The following is a 10,471-nucleotide window of genomic DNA, read 5'->3' on the forward strand; positions in this document are numbered from 1 at the left end:
TTCCACTATTTTATTCATTAGCTAAGTGAATCAATGTCATGACCCTATTAATCTACTATACAATGAGCAGGCAAGTGACACAGAAATCTGAGCACCAAAAAGAGGAAAAACTAGTGTCACCCAACTGGTGATGTGGTCTGACTGAATAGAAATGCAGGTCCTTTGTTTTAACTATGTATTTATCTGTATGCCTAGAGTTATTCAACATATTTTTAATATAAACTGGATTATTGGAAACTTCCTGTTTATTTTTTTTATTTTTTTAACACTCTTTATTTTAAGAATTTTTCATACAGATGAGAATGCCGAAAAAGGATATAAAGACTTTTAACATAAGCCAACACAAAAGCCATATGACATAGGAAACTATACAAAAAACTGACCATCCCGTAGATTGAAAAGTTACTCATCATAGCCAAAGTCCTAATGGGAAATAAAGAGCGCAAGCATCTCATCTGTGATTTTTAACAACAAGAAAGAAAAAAAAAACAAATATATAACAGAGATTTCTACATAGCATTGTACAGAAATAACCAGGAATGAAAGAAGAAAAAAATAAATGGGAGAGAAAAAAAAAACAAAGTGAGTAAGGGAGGAAAAAAAGAAATGGGGGGGTAGAAGGGTAAAAATAAAGGGGGGGGGGAATCTCACTCATAACCGAAGCATATTCCCTTGAGCAAGTAAATTGGGTCCAATAGAAACACTTACAAATTAATTTTTCCTCTTTACACCAAAGCAAGGCCATATTTTCCATAGAATAAATCTCATTAATTTTAGTAAATAACGTGGAGAGAGATGTGGTAATAATGGGAAATTTACTATCAAATACTTACCGTAATTTTCCTTTCCTGATGGACTCAATGGCAGCATACATTTGGGTAGCCCCGCCCTTGCTCCTACCCCATAGGACCCCCCTCCCATACATTTTCAGGCTGAGCCAGAGTGTTCCGTAACTAGTCTACTCATGACTCTGGGAGGGAACTCCTGCTGCCATGGAGTCCATCAGGAAAGGAAAACGACGGTAAGTATTTGATAGTAAACTTTCAGTTTTTCTGATAGACTTCCACAGCAGCATACGTTTGGGAATTAACTAGCCCAAAAAACTGTTGCAGAGTGCGATCACTGGGTGCAGCGGAGTCCATTCAGATCAGACATTGTGGAGTAAACAGGAACTGGCTTCTTTATTGGAACATAACACAGAAATCAAAGATGTCACCTCATTGTAATAGGAACAACAGACAACCAACAAGTTCAGTACAGTGTACAGGAAATTACAACACATCAATGAAATGCATAGCATATCACTGAGCATTAGCGACATCTAGTGTCCTATTTGTGAACTGCAGTTAAACTGTTAAACTGAAAGCTGTTGTATCTCTAACAAAAACAAGGGTGGGATGTCGGAAAATTAGGATAGATATTGACAGCATAAGGAAGTTAGCTACACCCCACAAAGAGCCAGAACAGCTTTAACCACTTTACCACCGGAGGATTTTCCTGCTTTACGTCCAGGCCACTTTTTGCGATTTGGCACTGTGCGACTTTGACTGACAATTGCGCGGTCATGTAACGCCGTACCCAAACGAAATTTACGTCCTTTTTTTCCTCACAAACAGAGCTTCCTTTTGGTGGTATTTGATCACCTCTGCGCTTTTCATTTTTTGCGATATTAATAAAAAAAGCGTAAATTTTGAAAAAATAACAATATTTTTCTACTTTGACAGTTAAAAAATATCCAATATATTCAATTGTTGTCATATATTTAGGCCAAAATGTATTTAGCTACATGTCTTTGACAAAAAATTCTCAATGAGCGTATTTTTAACCGCTTTAAGACCAGAAGATTTTACCCCATTCCTGATCAGGCCATATTTTGTGAAGTATAGGGCTGCAGAGGATTTGTTGCAGAAATAAAAAAATCTCAGTAAGTTTAAGGGAGAACTCGACATTGTTAAGAAAAGAAAAACCTTGCTAAAACAGATATCTGTTCAGGACAGAAAGCAACTGCACCACACTTTGATAAAAATGCACATCTCAGCATAGACATTTCCATATGTTTGCATTTTGGTTATGGATTTTTTTTTCTTTTCTAACACAAGTGAAGTTACTCCCTAGCATAAGGTGAACAGATTTTTAAAATTAAATCCATGGACATATTATCATTTTTCATAATTTTTTATTGGCAAATGACACAGGACTGCATAATACACAGAGCACTGGGCACAGGACTGCATAATACACAGAGCACTGGGCACAGGACTGCATAATACACAGAGCACTGGGTACAGGACTGCATAATACACAGAGCACTGGGTACAGGACTGCATAAAAAATAGGGCTGGGGCACAATATTGCATAATCCACAGAGCCTTGGCACAGGACTACATAATACACAGAGTGCTGGGCACAGGACTACATAATACACAGAGGGCTGGGCACAGGACTGCATAATATACATAGCGCTGGGCACAGGACTACATAATACACAGAGCCCTGGGTACAGGACTACATAATATATGAAGCTCTGGGCACAGGACTGCATAATACACAGAGTGCTGGGCACAGAACTACATAATACACAGAGGGCTGGGCACAGGACTACATATTACACAGAGCGCTGGGCACAGGACTACATAATATACAGGAGGGTATTAGGCATAGAGTGCAGGGTTCAGAGGTTTGCTATGCACAGAGGACACTTCTGCCTCCACATCCATAGCTCACCTCTGCACCTTTAGCTCACAAATTATCTCTGTAGCCACCTCTTAGCCCTTCCCCCAGAACAGCTAAACTCTCCATCTCTCCATGCAGCTGCATCAGCTCTGACCCCTGCTCCCCCACTGTCCTCATCTGTGTACAAACACCTTCCGGTCTCAGCCCTCCACACAGTCACTATGTGGCTCTCCCTCTCCTCCATTGAACAGCAGCAGGAGCAGCAGTGAGATCGTCCAATGGGGGCGTCAGCATCCGAGCCACCAGGATGTTTCTCAGCCAGCGTGGGGTGCCTTGTCTACGCTAATCTGACCCTTAATCCGGGGACAAAACCGGGGACAGACTTGGTCCAGGAACAGTGTCCTCAGCCTGGGGACGTCTGGTTACCCTACCATAGCAGCCCTAGGGTTGCCACCTGATCCCTTTAAACCAGGACACATATTAATTACACAGGTTCTGAGGCTAATATAATGCACATAGGGCACTAAGTGAGTTTAATTACCACCTTAACCAGCCTCAGAACTTGTGTAATTAATGTGTGTCCTGGTGTAAAGAGATGAGGTGGCAACCCTAAGCAGCCATCATGGCATCTGGTCACTTTTCCTGACCTCAAGCCAAACATACTCACGTATCCTGGACCTCGACCACAGAGCAACTGATGCATCCACAGGGTGACCCGGATCCCAGGAACAGCAGAGCATACCGTAGTGCTGAGCGCACTTGAGAGGTCATCTGCTTTTTGCAGGGCATCCAACCTAGCGCAACTGGCAACTAGCCATTGGCAGAGCTTCATTTATTACAGGTGTCAATTTTCTGCACATGTATGTCATTCACTACCCTGCTGTTAGCCGGGCATTTGGTGACTACTGGAGCCATCCTGGAACTTCTAGACACCACAGGATACTCCCAATATCCCCACGGCTGTCCTGCGTGAGACCCTAGTCGCCACATCTTCCAAAAGGTAGAAAACTTCATACAAAATGGTCCTTATGAGTGAGGAGGACAAAGAAGGAACGCAGCCTCTGGTACAGCTTGAAAATTTATAGTAGTGGGGTCCTATGGGGTAGGAGCAAGGGCGGGCTACCCAAACGTATGCCTACATGGATTCCATCAGGAAATCCTGTTTCCAGAGAAGCGGTACGCATGCCCAGGCAGTTTTCACCAGGTGGATCAACAGAACATTTTTATAGCATTTCCTAGATAGATCAGAGTGGTGCAGAAGATACCTGGGTGAGTCACCCCCCAATGTTAATGTTGGCATTGAATTTTGATTTAGTTTTATAGTCTTTTGACTAAAATTCCATTTTAGTCATCTGCAATTGTTTTAGTTTTAGTCATATTTTAGTTGACTAAAGCCTCCAGTACATTTTAGTCAAATAAAAGAAGGTTATTCAACCAAAATCTAATGTGTTTAGTTAAATTGTAATGCATTAAGCATTTCTGTAGAATTTCCAAACTCATTATATACTCCTGGAGTAAAAAAATCTAATATGATCTTATTATTTATGGCATTAGGGTTTGAAAAAACTCATACAGATTTAGCCACTTTGGACGGTCTGGGGAGGCCTGTAATGCTGCACAGTGCTCTGGATGGTGGTCTGAGGAGGCCTGTAATGCTGCATTTTGTTCTCTGGATGGTGGTCTGAGGAGGTCTGTAATACACACAGTGCTCTGGACATGGACAATCTTAGAAGGCTTGTAATGCTGCACAGTGCTCTGGACATGGACATGGACAGTTTGAAGAGGAGGCCTGTAATGCACACAGTGCTCTGGACATGGACAGTGTGAAGAGGAGGCCTGTAATGCTGCACAGTGCTCTGGATGGGAGTATGCAAGGCCTGTAATGCTGCACGGTGCTGTGGATGGAAGTATGTGAGGCCTGTAATGCTGCACAGTGCTCTGGCTGGTGGTCTGGTTAGAGGGATTATCAAACAGCTGAGGAATGTTGATTTTGGGGGGTACAATGTTAATTTTTTCAATCAAAAAAGTTTTCAAACTATGACGAAAATCAATTCCTTTTTGAGTAACGAACAAAAACGAAACGAAAAAGTGAGGCAGGGATGTTTATCCTCAGAACTTCTGGTTTCTCCAGAGCTTTGTTTGCTTCCACTCCCAGCAAGCAAGCAAGTTGAGTCTGTAGCATGCAACCAGCATTACAGGGCTCCTCCGAGTCCTCAGATGATCGTCCAGAGCAGAGCAGCACTGTGCAGCCTCCTGACAAGAGTCTCGGTCCCACTCCCAACTCAGTCACAACAATGACGATCGTCCAGAGCAGAGCAGACTAGAGCACTGTGAGTGTGTACATTACAATTACAGGCCTGAGGCCTCCTCTCAGACCACTATCCGTCTAGAGCACTGTGTGTGCATTGCAGGCCATTGCAGGCCATCCCTCAGACCTGAGACCACCATCCAGCCCTGTGCAGCATTACAGGCATCTCCTAGTCAGACCACCATCCCAGAGCACTATGCATTACAGGCCTCTCATACCACCATCCATAGCACTGTGCAGCATTACAGGCCTCCCATACTCCCATGTCAAAATAGCCAAGGAATTTCTAGTCACAAATTATCAACCAGCCTGTGACCAACCGAATTAACATGTCTAATGCGTTAAAAACAGGGGTTTGGTTGCATCATTTGCAAAAATACATGTGTAAGCTGCAGGCCCCGGCAAGGCACCCTGATATCTGCAGTCCCTAACTCTACCTTTAAAGAGTCTCCACAATGGGAGCACATGTATTCTGATGGATAGATGGAGGACAGGTGTCACACTGAACACCCAGCACATTGCACAATAGCAGCAAAGGTATCAGTGCATTGCCTGACCAATATAACAACAATATAAAAAGTGGTCACTTCCCCCACCTATAACGGGTCTTAACAGCAAAGAGCACTGGAAGGGCTAACACATGTCAAAAAAGCCAAGGAGTCACCTGTCCTCCATCTATCTTTCAGAATACATGTGCTCTCACTGTGGAGACTCTTTAAAAGTAGAGTTAGGGTATGCAGATATCAGGGTGCCTTGCCGGGGCCTGCAGCTTATGCATGTATTTGAAAATGTGTGCAACTAAACCCCTGTTTTTAGCGCATGCTGTTGGACAGATTAATTCGGTTGGTCGCAGCCTGGTTGGTAAGTTGTGGCTGGAAACTCTTTGGCTTTTTTTACATGCGTTTGCCCTTCCAGTGCTCTTTGCTGTTAAGACCAGTCATAGTTGGGGGAAGTGACCATTTTTTGTACTCCCATACTCCCATCCAGAGCACTGTGCAGCAATACAGGCCTCCTCAGACCACTCTCCAGAGCACTGTTTGCAATGCATTACAGGCTTTCACTTTAGATTGTCCATTTCCAGAGCACTGTGTGCATTACAGGCTTCCTCAAACCACCATACAGAGAACTGTGCAGCATTACAGGCCTCCTCAGACTGTCCACGTCCAGAGCACTGTGTGCATTACAGGCTTCCTCAAACCACCATCCAGAGAACTGTGCAGCATTACAGGCCTCCTCAGACTGTCCACGTCCAGAGCACTGTGTGCATTACAAGCTTCCTCAAACCACCATCCAGAGAACTGTGCAGCATTGCAGGCCTCCTCAGACCCTTCAGAGTGGCTAAATCTGTATCTGTGAGTTTGTTCAAACCTTAATCCATTAATTATAACATGATATTAGATTTTTTTACTCCAGGAGTATATAATGAGTTTGGAAATTCTATAGAAATGCTTAAATAATGCATTACAATTTAACAAAACTCATTAGATTTTAGTTGACTAAAATTATTTTACTCAACTAAAATGTACTAGAGATTTTAGTCGCCTAAAATATGACTAAAACTAAAACAATCTCAGATGACTTAAATGGGACTAAAACTAAAATGCTATTTTAGTCAAAGACTATGACTAAAACTAAATCAAAATTTGATGCCAACGCTGACTGCTAATTGTCTAAGGGCAGCGAAAACATATCCTGAATAACCGACGGAGTCTTTTTCCCCCCATCAGACATAAAATTGCAGAGTCAATAAGCGCCATGAAGTAAAAGTTGCTTGACTCTCGCATCTGTTATCCCTGGGAGAAAACTAGGGTTCCCAATTACCCGATATAGACGAGAGAGGGGGGGGGGGGGACTTCCTGTTTAAGCACGGCATCCGTATTATCAATATGGCTGTTTGCAGCATAGAATATTAGACTGTAAGATATATTGAGATATATTTGTTTTTGATCCATTTCCTCAGAAGAATAGTCTTAAAGAATGAAGGCGGATTAAGCTTTCATGGTAGAGTATATAGAAGAAGTTTTATTCTTCGTTCAGCTCATGGGATCTGTAACAAAAGGAGAAAAAAAAACAGAACTTGTGGCTCCACAAGAAAGGTATCATTACTATAATAAAGTATAGCCTGATGCACCCCGTGACACATCTCCATCTCTAAATAACATAGAAAGTTGCAACAGTTTGCCATTGGGACTTTAAATGAGGTGCGACACGCCCAATAATGAGATATAAAATGCAAGTTTATTGGTACATACGATGTCAACAAGTAAACACAGACAAGTACCGTATTGTCAAACAGATTTGTGATGTTATACATAGTATATTACATATTCATAATCAGGTGCAGTATTCCATAGAACAATCCATGGTAGGTATGAAAATGCATCCTGGTAACCCGACGCATTTTGTAAAGAACCGTTCACTTCCTCAGGGGTTAATGCGATACATAAAGTTAATCTGTTGAAAAAGAAATTGCATGCTCATGTTCCATTGGCTGCCACTGGGAATGTCTATCCCGGGAGCTGTGCGCCTGGGATCCATGAGGGCTCGGCAGGATAAACAGGGCCATACGCAAGCACAAACCAACATAGTGTGGCATCCATGGTGATGGCCTAATGAAGCAATTAGGTTGTATGTATCATCACTTCAGTGGCATCACAGTGATCAGTGATGATACATGAAACCTCTTGCTAGAGTATTGCTTTATTATGCCAGGTACCAGGTACTGCCAGGTACTGCTGTCACGGATGCCACACTATGTTGGTTTATAAATTCCAGAAATGGTTTGGTAAATTCCAGAAATTACTTACCCAAACCTCTGACCACATTACTAACAGTCTCACAAAAGAGATTAGAGAACTGGGTTACAGACTATCTGACCTTGAAACATGAGTGGATGACATCGAGAATAATACACAAACTTACACTGCAGAAATAGAGAATCTTAAAGAAGAAAACCTTCTGTTACAGTCTCGCCTGGAAGATTTTGAAAATAGGGCGCGGCGCTCTAACTTACGCATTCAGGGCATGCCTGAAACTGTGATTGATTTATATGCCACCATGCTTACACTTTTTCAAGAGCTGCAACCAACTAACCCAGTTGAGCGATTAGAAATGGACAGGGTCCATCGTGCACCAGGCCCGGACTGGGACAAAAAATAGGCCCGGGCATTTTGGACTGAGCAGCCTGGGAGGGGGGACGGGGGGGGAGGGTGACAGGGGCGTGGTGGGGCGGGGCGTTCGTCGGGATGGTTGATGACAGGATTTAATGTTCCAGGATGTGTGGATTCGATTACGGTACCTTTTTTAGTTTAATCTGACAGACTGGGTCCAATTTAGATCAGAGCTGCCATATGATGATGTTTTTTTTGTCTTACTTTAAATCCTGTTTTGATGGTTAATTCCTAAAAATAGTATGAAGCAGCACAAGATGAGGGCTACTCTAATCAAGGGGTAGAAAACCTTTTTAAGCACAGTGTGCCGAAAAATGTTTTCAAAGAAATTGGGAGTGCCAGATACATAAAAAACAACTGTCAACTTCATATAAGATAACTGTTGTAAACCGATTGAATAATAGTAAGAAATCAAGTGAGCTTTGCACCTTCACAAATCAGATCACCCCAATTCCTGCACCTTCCCACCTCAGATCACCCCAATTCCTGCACCTTCACAAATCAGATCAGCCCCAATTCCTGCACCTTCCCACCTCAGATCACCCCAATTCCTGCACCTTCACAAATCAGATCAGCCCCAATTCCTGCACCTTCACACATCAGATCACCCCAATTCCTGAACCTTCACACATCAGATCACCCCAATTCCTGCACTATCACACCTCAGATCACCTTAATTCCTGCACCTTCACATATCAGATCAGTCCCAATTCCTGCACTATCACACCTCAGATCACCCCATTTCCTGCACTATCACACCTCAGATCACCCCAATTCCTGCACCTTCACATATCAGATCAGTCCCAATTCCTGCACTATCACACCTCAGATCACCCCAATTCCTGCACTATCACACCTCAGATCACCCCAATTCCTGCACCTTAACACCTCAGATCAGCCCCAATTCCTGCACTATCACACCTCATATCACCCCAATTCCTGCACCTTCACACATCAGATCACCCCAATTCCTGCACCTTCACACCTCAGATTAGCCTCAATTTCTGCACCTTCACACCTCAGATCAGCCCCTGGTAGGCTGGCACTGGCAGCAAATATTTTATTTAAATCAAGATTTCTTCCGCAAATAGGCTGGCATCAGAGTCAGACAATTACCAAAACCAATGTCATCATGTCACCTATGTGAACCCACTATTAGGGATAAGAAAATAGTGAATCAATGAGTAGGGTGGGGTGGTATGTGCTAGGGAAGAGCAAAGTGATGGGGTGCAGAGAAAATTTTAATATTCTAGGCTGTGTGGGGACAGGACAGAAGAGCTAAAAGCAAACTGGGATGGAAAGGGTGTAAGATCAGTGTGTGGGATGCTGAGCTGAGACCAGAGGCTGCAGGACAAGCGTTGTAGAGATTTATAGACAGAACAGATAAGAGAAGGACAAAAAAATCAACAGGGCAGAGAAGCAAGGAGGATCGGTGTGGCTTTACTGGCTTACATTCACTGCATGTCAGACAGTCTTATCTTTGTGACTGATAAGTGAGAGCCGTGGCCCACCGGGAAAATGCCAGGTCTCCCCTATGGCCAGTCCGGGCCTGTTGTGCACTATCGGTTAGAAAACCTGACGGTCCACCTCATGATATTATTGCTAAATTTCATTTCTATCGCCGAAAGAGCAACTCCTATCTGTAGCTAGAGAGAAAGATATTTTGAACTTTCAGGGTCATACCTATCAAATCTTTGCCAATCTTTCTCCTCTCACCATCAACAAACGTAGAGCTTTGAAACCTCAACTCCAAGTTTTATTGTAACACCAAATCTCCTACCAATGGGGTTTCCCCTTCTATATGCACTTTACCTTCCAAGGCATCAAGTACATCTGTCGCTCAGCGGAGGACCTACACTCCACCCTTCAGGACCTACATTTGACAGACCCTCCACAAGTTAACGAAATTTATCGTCGGAAATCCACCTCAGGCTTTCCACAGAAACATCCACAAATCAATGGAAGGAAATACAGACAAAGCCCGCATAAACGTGGTCGCTTCATCTCTCCAGCTCTATGGACTGATACCACCTTTGCAGTGGTTTCTCCCTTCTCTTTGGGTTTACTACTCTATTGTCCCCGTTTGACCTCACCAACTATGTGGACCCATCTTATATTCAACTCACTAAGCTGTTTTGCCATTATGACAGACTTCCGCTTCCTGTCAAAATGCTTTGGGAACTTCAGTTATTCTTTTTTGCATACTAATCAACCTAATTTTTTTCCTCTCATGACTATTTCCTATGGTTACTTAATTTATGCCTTCAGACCCCCGCTGGCTGATTGGATCCCCCTTTGGGTTCTCGCCAGGGGTCTGTGG

This window comes from Pelophylax lessonae (genome assembly GCF_965119305.1).
Source record: "Pelophylax lessonae genome assembly, chromosome: 7".
NCBI lineage: Eukaryota > Metazoa > Chordata > Amphibia > Anura > Ranidae > Pelophylax > Pelophylax lessonae.